Source organism: Nerophis ophidion, linkage group LG17, assembly GCF_033978795.1.
Source record: "Nerophis ophidion isolate RoL-2023_Sa linkage group LG17, RoL_Noph_v1.0, whole genome shotgun sequence".
Lineage (NCBI taxonomy): Eukaryota > Metazoa > Chordata > Actinopteri > Syngnathiformes > Syngnathidae > Nerophis > Nerophis ophidion.
The window spans coordinates 28,522,556-28,534,632 of NC_084627.1; the positions used below are offsets into that span (position 1 = coordinate 28,522,556).

The 12,077-nt window shown below is 40.9% G+C and overlaps 1 pseudogene; it reads left to right on the forward strand.

Moving 5' to 3' along the window:
• The first annotated feature begins 493 nt into the window (after positions 1-493).
• Positions 494-8,349, forward strand: LOC133536661 (centriole and centriolar satellite protein ofd1-like; annotated as a pseudogene).
• Positions 8,350-12,077: the final 3,728 nt, after the last annotated feature.

Here is a 12,077-nt window from a genome sequence, read left to right on the forward strand (position 1 = left end):
CGACTTGTCCAGGGTGTACGCCGCCTTCTGCCCGAATGCAGCTGAGATAGGCGCCAGCGCCCCCCGCGCCCCCAAAAAGGAATAAGCAGTAGAAAATGGATGGATATACATATATATATATATATATATATATATATATATATATATATATATATGATAAAATATTATTTGATCCTTTGGCAAACTATTGGAAATCAGGTGACAAGCCACCTGTCGGCGTTGATGTGTTTTTTCCCCTGTCTGCCCCTGTAGGATATTGGCTGACCCACGAATAATGTAGAGAATGCCATGCAGTTTCCATAGGAACAACAAGCCTTTACACAAAGCTTTGTAATGCACCTCACATTTTTGATTCCAATGAGGTCATAAAACAAAGCAACGGAAAATTATTGAGCTTTGTCTTTTTTTCGTCATTCCAATCTATATCATGTTGGCTGACGTTTTAAAACTATTCAAGGCACAGCTTGGGGCCCAATCAGACTGGACAATAATGATGTTCTCAGCCAATCAAGATTTTTTGTCTAACGATGAGCTGAGGGAGAGACTTTACAAAAGGTTTTAAGGATAAGGTAGTGCAAGAAATGGTCAAAAGCCAACTGCGCACAAAACATCAAGTGCTCATTGGTAAACCAGATCCCAGGCCAGCTCCTGTGAAAACAGACGCCAATATACTGTCAGTGTGTAACTTCATAGTTGTTGATTATCTTCATCGGTCATGGTATGAGTACACCATGTCTGTATTCCGTCCTGGTAGTTACTTGGACACGGAGAAGACTTTTAAGAAAGAAGCCCTTCGTCAATTTCTTCAACTTAGCCCCAGTCATCACTTTACAAAGCTCTTCTCATGAATGAAGAGCAGAAAGATCAAGGATTTTTAATCAACCTATTGACACAAGCGACACAGTGTCACACACCTCATCTTCACTGTGACGCTGCCACTCAGACAACGACTGCAAGCGGTGCTGGGTCACAAATTGTGAAGATGAAAATGACTGAAAGGGAATTTGATTCAAGCAGAGAGGGCGACCATTTCTCATTTCAAACCAAGCTGGATGCATACAAAAGGGAAACTGAAGCTCCGGTGCAGATGGACGTTTATGTTAAAATGTAGTATTTCAAAGACCTTGAAATTGACAAGATGAGGATGGAAGTAAAAGTTCAATTTCAGAAAGAATTTGATACACTGACACAAGAACTGGAAAATACCTATGAAATAGAGGCAAATTAATTAAGCAGATTAAGAAAGCAAAAACAACAAGAGAGACAAACCTTGCTGAAAGAAATGGAAGGCATGCAACATCAAGTAAATGAACTGAGGAGGAACATTGAGCCTTTCACAAACAATTGTAAAATGCATGACAAAAATGTTCTGATCAGTAAAGAGTTGCTGAAGAGTAGAAAGCTGCTGATGAAAGCAAAAAAGGATACACATGATCACAAGCTGCAGAATGAACTATCCAAGTACGAGTTCGAGTTGAGGGAAAACTACATCAGACGCGAGAAAATCACCTAGAGTGAGCACGGAACGGTACTGGAAATCTTTCACTTTTCTAAAGAGTTAGCCTCCATTAACACAAGAGCAGAGGAATACAGTACAATCTTTTCAGAGGTGAGACAGCTGCAGGATAAACTCGTGACTGCACAACAGAAAATCTCTTGGCTAAATCAACAAAAAGCGCAATTGAGGGGAAAAATAGAGAGCATGAGTGACTACCTCAGATTAAAAAATGAGAAAGCACAGCTGGAAGATTGAGAGCAGCTTCTAGCGACGCAATTGGAGGATATACGCCGAGAGAACCAGCATCTTTCTGCAGACTTGGAAACAACGTCAAAAGAGGATAGGGCCTTGCGGAAGAAGCTACAGAGGCTTTGAAGTGAACACAGACTGGAGAAAGAGGTGTTTTACAACCAGAAGCAGTTTCTGCAAGCACAGCTAGGGCTGGAGGTAGAGCGATGTGGTCAGCTTAAGGTCCAGCTGACAGAATGTGAAGCTAACCTACAGTGGTTGACTGATCACGTTGCGAACCTGCAAAAACGTCTTAATCAAAACCAAGAATTCAAAACATGTCCCCAAGCTGTCATCAAATCATCTTGCACTAGGTTGGATTTAAAAGCTAAAAAGCAAGTTTGCTCCAAAACACACAAAGACGGAATCATGCTAAGATCCCCAACATCCGTTCCCAAGCAAAAAGATTAATGTGGAACCAACTCTACCAACATGGTGCTGTGGGCTGAGTCCAGTGCCTGGATCCTTCGAGTGCAGAAAAAGGCTGATGCCTTCCAAGAAGCTTACAGAAAGAAAGCTACTGGTAGGTTGTCCTTCACGTCATCTTGATTCTGCTGTAGAGACACACATTTTTAATCCCCCACACCCATACCTGATCAGTCAATTTAAAACATGTCTTGACACTACCAGAGACACCAACAAAATCTTATAAGCTGCTCAGCTAAAAGACCAAACCCAGAAGTACAGTAGAATTGTCACAGACTATAGTCACTTCTCCCCATAGATTGAACTGAACTTTCAAGATGAACTTTCATGCAAAAATCTATTCTTCGTTCCATGGTCTTGTAAGGGTCAGATACTTGCAGATGTCTAAACCAAGCTTTTCAAGCCAAATGATCAGTGTGAACGCCTTCTTGTCTGTGCTCTTCAGAACCACTCGGAACCACCACACTGGATTGACACCGTTATTTTCCTTTTTCTTTTTTCCCTTTTCGGCACGCTCAACAACCAAATATAACTCAAGAAGGCTTTTCAGCATCTGTTCGTCAGTCTTTTTCCGGGAGACCTCCGTGCCTTTTTTGTGTCCGCTCCCACTGCGTGTCTTGTCTGGTCTTTCAACCCCCTCTCATTGTCTCCGGCCCTCCTGATAAAGAGACAGGTGATTAGACAACTCGTTCCAGCTGAGAAATCTCCTCACCTGTCATCGCTTCATAGCCGGCTCCTGCACATGCCCCGCCTGCAGGGGACGCGTCAACCACGCCCCTCCACAATCAGTTTTTTCAGTCCTCATGAAACTCCTTAATTTGTCATCTGACAGGCTTCTCCTCTCTGTAAAATCAAAGGCTGTTCAATCCATCTAAATTTCAGATTAATCTCTCGCCCAGTGCCCTAAATATACCGTATTTCCTAGAATTGCCGCTGGGCATGAAATATGCGCCTGCCTTGAATTACTGCCGGGTCAAACTCGCTTCCCCAAATAATTAGCGCATGCTTAGTATTACTGCCTGGTCAAACTTGTGACGTCACATGTGACACTTCCCCTGTCATCATTTTCAAAATGGAGGAGGCTGATTTCAATACGGGTAATTTGAAATCGCATAAAGGGAAGAAGATTAAGAGCTATTTAGTAGGATTTAGGGTCCAAGCTTACATCAAACTCAAATTTTTACTGCATACCTTTGGTAAGTGCTGGAGTGAGAAGAGGTTTAAAAATAATTTGCGCATGCTTACTTCTACCGCATGCCTTTGGTAAGCGCAGGAGTGATAAGAGGTTTTAAATTAATTAGCCCCCCCGGCGGCAATTCAAGGAAATACGGTATCCTGAGCTTTCCCAAGAGACTGTTTTTGAGATTTTCCTAGAACCCTAACACATTCAAGTCTCATCCTTGACATCTTCTGTTCTGAAGGGACCTTCTGTTCCCAAACCACTTGCTTTTCTGGATGCCCCAGAGAGCTTAACAAGACCAAACAGCACTGAGACAATTTTAAAAGGAATTTGCTTCGGAAATAGGAAAAAAAAGCTGTCAGTGAGAGAGAAGAGAAAATTAAGAATGTAGGCAAAGCGACAGCGAGAACACGCCATGCAGAGAGAGCTAGAAGAAACAAGGAGTAGAGAAAGAGGATCGACAGGAGGAGACAAATGAGCTGTCTGAGTCCACAAATGAAAATCCATCGGAGACATACATGAATATTATTTTGAAAGTATGACACGCAGTACGGCTATAAGCTGAGAACTGATATGACAAAAGCAGAAGCAAAAGGCCAATATTGTCATGACAATTTCTGGTTAAACCGCTGAATCATGTATTATATATTATGTTATATTGACAAACTATTGTATAGACAACATTTAATGGTAATCTAAATAAATAAACAAAAACTGATGTTGCTGAAAAAAAGCAGAACTGACTCCCTGCATGGATTATTGTCTAATTCAATCCATCTACTCCAGTGGTCCCCAACCTTTTTGTATCCGCGGACCGATCAACGCTTAATAATTTGTCCCGCGGCCCGGGGGGGGGGTCCTTTTTTTTCTTTCTTTTTTTTTCTTCTTTGTCATGAAAAAGGGACATTTTTGTCATTAAAAAGGGAGTTTTTTTGTGGTTGGTGCACTATTTGTAAGTGTATATTGTGTTTTTTATGTTGATTAAAAAAAAAAAATTATTCTGCGGCCCGGTACCAATTGGGCCACGGCCCGGTACAGGGCCGCGGCCCGGTGGTTGGGGACCACTGATCTACTCTACCGCTAGCCAATGGTATGGAATTAGTATAATTGGAATCGATATGTTTGGGTTTTTGCCCAGTGCTTTCAGGGTTAAGGATGCTTTTACTGCTGCATAGTTTCCATTGGGTGCTGCGTAATTGAAAGTTGTGTTGCATTTCATCCAGAACACCGTCACAGTTGATGGATAAATAAGGACCATCATTATCACAAAACAACAATCTATAATTTTATCATTTATATTCGAATCATAGTATTTTGTCCCCTTCAAAATGTTCACAAACAAAAATATCTACCAGATATTGGCTATTACTTTTAATGACATTCATAAATCTTCATAAAGCTTTGAGAATTCAAAATTGAAAACAGTTAAGCACCCAAAAGTGGAATAATAAACAAGCAAAACAGCTGTATATGAATGTAGAATGCAAAGAAGAGGAGCTCCACTCACCCCCCACAGAGGAGGAGCTCAACAAAGCAATCAACTGTCTTGCCAGTGGAAAAAGGGAGTGACGGTATGCTGGCAAAGTTCTGAAGAGTGGGAAACCTGTGCTGTTCAAGCCTCTGCAGGAACTTCTGCTGATGCTGGGAGGAAGAACACATCCCTAAGGACATGCGGAACAAACGCAAACATCGTCACCTTGTACAAGAACAAGGGACACAGGCAGGGACGTGCACATGATTATAGAGGGGCAGGGGCTCTAAGTCAGGAATGGGCAGGACATTTTTTCTGGTCCTCTACACAATATGGAAGTTAATGTAAAATTAAATTTGCTAATAGGAAGCTAACAACTTAGCTGTGTGTCCTTTGTAGGTAAAAGTGATTGGCATTTCTTTTGTGTCAACAAATTATTGTCATAATGAGTTAATTCACATTATCATAGGCTTGGAAGACATGAAAAGCAACAAAACACTGGTTGATTATTAGGCTATTTATTATTAAAGATAAGCACTTTAATATTGAACATTGGACAGTGCAACATGAACTGCGAAAAAAATAAATAAATAAATACCCAAATGGAAAAAACTTCAATGTGAAAATCTGTCCTTCTTCCTTTAACTTGATGAAAACACCATCAAGTTGTAACTTATGGTCTTTCTCACTAAACAACTGAAACGCAATACAACTTTATATCTAAACCTCTACTGTGAGAGAAATGTGATCCGCCATAAACACAGTGCATTTTATTTTGAAAATTACCCGGTGTTTTATTTTGTATTTTGTACACTACTTCCTTTCCCGCATGATCCGCTCTGCTCTGTGCGGAATTGATGCGCCGTGCTCAGTTGGTGTGCCGTGCTCCGACGTCTGGCAAAAACAGAAGCTGACACATTGAATAATAGAATAATACAGCGTTTTTTTGAAATATTACCCATATTAGATGCTGAATAAGTGGACGGCGACTAGACCATAACTCACAGGTTCAAGTAGCTCCACTGTCACGTGTCCTCAGGCCGCGGTTGGCTCTCTCTCCTCTCTCTCACTCACTCACTCACTCGCCCTCTCTCTATCTCTCTCTCTCTCTGGCGGAAGCGCAGGCTCAAACAACCCGGTATTACAAGAAAACGTGGAGTTTTTGTACCGCTGTTTTTTTTTGTTTTGTTTTGTTTATTTACATCCCTAACAGGAATTTATGAATGTTGTTTAAAGAAAAAAAAAACAAAACAAACAAAAAAAACCCACAGAGGGCACTTTTTAAGACGAGGCAAAGAAGGGCAGGGGCTCAAGCACCCATAGGGCCCTATGTGTGCACATGCCAGGACACAGTGACTTCAGCGGTGTGAAGCAGGGGTGCGTCCTTACGTTGACTCCTTGCGTCCTTGTGAGGTAGTCTACATCCACACCAGGGCTGTTGCTAAGCTACCTGACATCGCCCGCCTCTATGCCAAGACTAAGGTGACCGAGTTGCTCTTCTGTGACCTGTTTTTTGCGGATGGTGCAGTCTTGTCATCCCACATGGGAGACGGTTTTCAATAGCTTGTCAGTTGCTTCTCCCACGCATGCAAGGAGTTCAGATGAATCGACGTTAAGAAGACGCAAGTCATGGCACTTGTCACAGACCACCACTCAGAGGTGGTTAGAGTGGCCAGAAATTGTACTCAAGTAAGCGTACTGTTACTTTAGAGATTTATTACTCGAGGAAAAGTAAGGAGTAGTCATCCAAATATTTACTTGAGTAAAAGTAAAAAGTATGTTGTGAAAAAACTACTTAAGTACTGAGTAACCTGTTCGTTTAATGGTGACGGCAACAAGTAATGCACAAAAACATAAAAATAGCAATGAACTAATTCAGAGCCAGGAATATTTCTTAAGCAACTAAAACAATAATATACATTAAATAATATGTATTTGGTTTTACACTGTATTGAAAAAAAAATCAAAATGAATTTTACCTATGCAACCTCATTATACTATTGGCTAAGTTTTTATAATAATAAATGTAAGTTTCTCAATACCCGACCTGTTTTTTGTGCCTTTAAAAAAGATTTAGAACTCTACATTAAAACACTCTACCTCTAACAACCAAAAAGCTGTGAAAACGATGATGCTGTGTTACAAATTTAAGGTATTTACTGAGATTGAGTGAGCCTATGGCTTTGCACTTTGTTTATTTTATATATATATTTATTTCATTTTATTTGATTTACTTTGAATTTACAACCCCCTGGCGCTGTTTTGTACGGTTTTTATACTGTTTTGTACTTATTTTGATTATTATTTTCAACTGTGTGCAAATGTTGAAATTTATAAAAAAAATACAAAAATGTGCATTTAATCATGTGACCACCTGGCTCTGTTTGATTGGTGAAACGGAGTCAAACGTCACCTGTGACTGCCTTTGATTGGTGAAACGCAGGCATGTGCTAGATCTTACTTTGAAGGTCTGTCTGACAAACCAAACAAACAAAATGTGCATTAACAGATTGATAAAAATCAGTAGCGAGTAGCGAGCTGAATGTAGATAAATGGAGCGAAGTAAAAGTAGCGTTTCTTCTCTTTAAATACACTCAAGTAAAAGTAAAAGTATGTTGCATTAAAACTACTCTTAGAAATACCATTTATCCTAAAAGTTACTCAAGTAGATGTAAAGGAGTAAATGTAGCGCGTTACTAGCCACCTCTGCCACCACCCAACCATCATCATTGACGGGCACACACTGGAGGCTGTTGACAACTTCACCTACTTTGGGTCCACCGTCTTGAACTCGCAGCCAGCTCAAGCCAACCACAGAAGATGGGAGGCAATTTAATATAGTGGTAGCATCTTCATCTGGAATCACAATATTAGTATTTGAAGGAATTATGCTGCATCCCGGCACTTGGAGATGGATGGTACTGCTGGAGGCATGACCAAGTCCTTAAGACCATTGCTGAAGCCATCAGCGCAGGACTTGTGTGGGCGAAGCAGTTCTGACCCTCTAAGAAAATCATTGCCTTTGTCAGAGCTGGGAAGCAGCCAACCCCTGCCAGAAGAACATCTGCGGGCATCCTAACCTCTGCAAGAGACTGGCAGCTGTTGGTGGACCTTGAACATCAGCTGAAGTTCCCCAGACACATTACAGTCACCAACCTGCGACCAAACATTGTCCTTGTGTCTGGGTCCACCAAGCAGGTAGTGCTGGTGGAGCTGACCGTCCCATGGGAAGACCGCCAGGAAGAAGCCTTTGAGAGGAAGCTCTCCATGTACGCGGGACTGATCAGTGACTGTCAGCAGGCTGGTTGGAGAGCGAGGTGTCTCCCAGTCGAGGTTGGATGCAGGGGTTTTGCAGCCCGCTCCTTGACCAGCGCCTTCAGCACTTTGGGCATCAAGGGAGAGAGGAGGAGTACCACCGATGCGGCAGAAAGGGCCTCAAGATGGCTGTGGCTCAAACGAGGAGAGCCATGGAGTCATGGTAGCTAGCTAGCCATCTGGACACAAGCTGGGGTCTAATCAGCCCCGGCTGGGTCACCTGGAGGAGGGTGTATGATGTTGAAAGACCCAAAATACCCTATGATTCCAGGCACATCACTGAAGATGTGTCCAGAGGCATCAGTAGATGTATGTACACAGTGAAAATAACCTTGAGGGGGGGAAATACTGAGACTCTGGGCTCCTATTTGGCTTGGCTTCATATAATAAACATAGAGGTGTCGCACCACTTCACATTTACAGGAGGGGACGCAAGAAGAATAACAGAATAAGAGAAACAGACAATGAAATGAAGCAGTTTGTATTTTATTTTGCATCCTGTTCTACTGATGTTTTATTGCTGGAAGTGTATATTGAGTTGAGGTAAACTGTGCTTGAGAAAATGCTGAACTAACATTGATGGATACTTTATTTGTCCGTAAGACAGGGGTGTCAAACTCAAATACAGAGCGGGCCAAAATTTAAAACTGAACAAAGCCGCGGGCCAAGGTTGAACAAATTAACCTTTTAATAGGGACCCAAACAAGTTCTGCAATGGCTTAAATGGGGCAGCACGGTGGAAAGGGTTAGTGCATCTGCCTCACAATAGGAAGGTCCTGAGTAATCCTGGGTTCAAACCTGGGCTCGGGATCTTTCTGTGTGGAGTTTCCATGTTCTCCCCGTGACTGCGTGGGTTCCCTCCGGGTACTCGGGCTTCCTCCCATGGAACAGGCAGAGCTTATATAACATAATAGTGCAAAATCAACTTTCAAAAAACATCAGTGGTATATTAAATTAAATTTACTTTAAAAAATTAATGCCTCTTTTCTATTTGCAGCCTTCTGAGGTAAATATCAACATTACTTTTTCCACAGGCTAATAAATTTGAAAATAAAATAAAAAGTAGGTGGGCGGGGCTTGGTGGTAGTGGGGGGCGTATATTGTAGCGTTCCGGAAGAGTTAGTGCTGCAAGGGGTTCTGGGTATTTGTTCTGTTGTGTTTATGTTGTGTTACGGTGCGGGTGTTCTCCTGAAATGTGTTTTGTCATTCTTGTTTGGTGTGGGTTCACAGTGTGGCACATATTTGTGACAATGTTAAAGTTGTTTATATGGCCACCCTCAGTGTGACCTGTGTGGCTGTTGACCAAGTATGTGTGTGTGAAAGCCGCATATATTTTGTGACTTGGCCAGCACGCTGTTTATATGGAGGAAAAGAGGACGTGACGACATGTTGTAGAGGACACTAAAGGCAGTGCCTTTAAGGCACGCTCCCAATATTGTTGTCCGGGTGGATATCGGGAGAATGGTTGCCCAGGGAGATTTTCGAGAAGGGCACTAAACTTCGGGAGTCTCCCGGGAAAATCGGGAGGGTTGGCAAGTATGAGTATTAGCGGTAAATTTGGTGTTACCGGTGGGCCAGCTCTAATGTTAATTTGATATTGCCTCAAGGGCCAAATGAAATTAAACGGCAGGCCAGATTTGGCCCGCGGGCCAGAGTTTAACACCCATGCCGTAAGAGAAATTCAGCAGCGTAACAAGGGACATGCAAGGATTAAAAAAAAAAAGTTTTAATAATGTCATACTAAGTTTAAGAAAATACCAATGACTAAATTATAAACAGGCTATGGTGTCTTTATCATATCATATTTATCTTTATTTTTGTTCCTCATAATGTTAACCATACCAATTTTGAAGTAATTATGGAAAAAAACATGCAATAATGGATCAAAATATTAGTTTTACATGCCTTTATCCACACAGTCTGTGAAATGGGCTCCAGTTCTGTAGATGACATCACGCCAAGAGGAGCGACATGTGGAGTCAGGCAATAAAAAAAGAGACGTTCTGAGTACAGTTAGTTATTTACCCATTACTCAAAAACTAATTGATGTTATGAGAAATAACTGCCAGGTACTTTTTCAGGAGCAAAAAATGCATATAGACAACTTTGTGGGGCTTTGTGTGGTTTAGTGAAATTTCAGTCATCTGGACACTATGTGCCTTTTAACACCTTTTTCTAGTGACCTAATAATCTAATTAGTACATTTTTACTTCCGGTGAAATGTGGCCAAGGCTGCCTGAACTGAAGTGTGGACCCCGGGGCTGTGGTCAGGGTTAGCTGCTTGTTGTCTCGAACATGTTCTGGTCATTAGACTGAAGTTGTCAATATAAAGCTGGGATTAGTTGAATGAAAGAAAAAACAATGTTAAACATTTTTATGTTTTTTTAATTGACATACTTGTTGAATAATAATAAAACATATTATTTAAATTTTATGTATACTGTACATACTCCAAGTTGAATAACAATGTATTTAGCAATTAATACATCAGCATTTGAAAAGATATTGGACGAGTGGTGTTTTATTTTTTAACTCGTTAGCATTAAGAAAAAAACTATGTGTTTGAATAAAACATTTGTACTGCAAGTCAAACACATAAGATTGAGTTAATTACAAAATAGGCCTTTACCTAGTTTTTGCTGGTTTGCTGCTGTGCAAACATGCAAGGTTATTTCTCATTATGTGCTGCATCATCAATGTAGTGCTGTTTTGAAATGTCAGCTCTGTCTCAAAACGCAAACATTGTATTTTTCTTATTTTACTTTGAAATGATCCCAAACTTTTGACAGCGCCTGACGTTTTTCTTACAGTGCTATTGTCTCTTTCTCCCTCATTGTCTTTTTTCTAGGTCCCTCTTGGTCATACAGACCACACGCTCACACAACATCGCTCTGGTGTGCTGCATCCATGCAGAAACCATGTCTGCCTATTTTAAGTTAAGGGCACTTGATGCAGTCTGCATTTTGTCATATTTTATAAGTTAAACCCATTAAACAAATTGAACCAACAACATTATTTTTTCTGATCAAATTACTCAAGTAATGAATGAATCGTTGCAGCCCTGGAGTGAAGTGACTTATATTTATATAGCGATTTTCTCTAGCAACTCACAGTGTTTACATTATGAAACCCAATATCTACATCTTTTGAAGCTATAGTTAAACCAGTGTCGGTGGTGAAGTGTCTTGCCCAAGTACACAACGACAGTGACTAGGATGTAATCGAACCTGGAACCCTAAAGTTGCTAGCATGGCAGCAACTTTATTGCCATTTGTGCCACGCCTTCCACCTAAACCAGGGCTGTCAAACTCAAATACAGAGTGGGCCAAAATCTAAAACTGAACAACGTTGAAAAAATTAACCTTTTAATAGGGACCCAAACAAGTTTTGCATTGAACATTGAACAAGCAAGGCCTATATACAGTAACTTTTTAGTGACATGCAAAATCGAGTTTCAAATAGTTATAATAATAATAATTAAAAAATATCAATGGCATATCAAATAAAATGTAAATACAAATTTAATGCCTCTTTTGTATTTGCAGCCTTCTGAGGTAAATATCAAAATATATTGTAGCGTCCCGAAATAGTTAGTGCTGCAAGGGATTCTGGGTAATTGTTCTGTTGTGTTTATGATATGTTACAGTGCAGATGTTCTCCCGAAATGTGTTTGTCATTCTTTTTTGGTGTGAGTTCACTATGTGGCGCATATTTGTAAAAGTGTTAAAGTTGTTTATACGGCCACCCTCAGTGTGACCTGTAAGGCTGTTCACCAAGTATACCTGGCATTCACTTATGTGTGTAATAGCCGCATATATTATGCGAGTGGGCCTGCACGCTGTTTGTATGGAGGAAATGCGGACGTGACGACAGGTTGTAGAGAATGCTAAAGGCCCTCA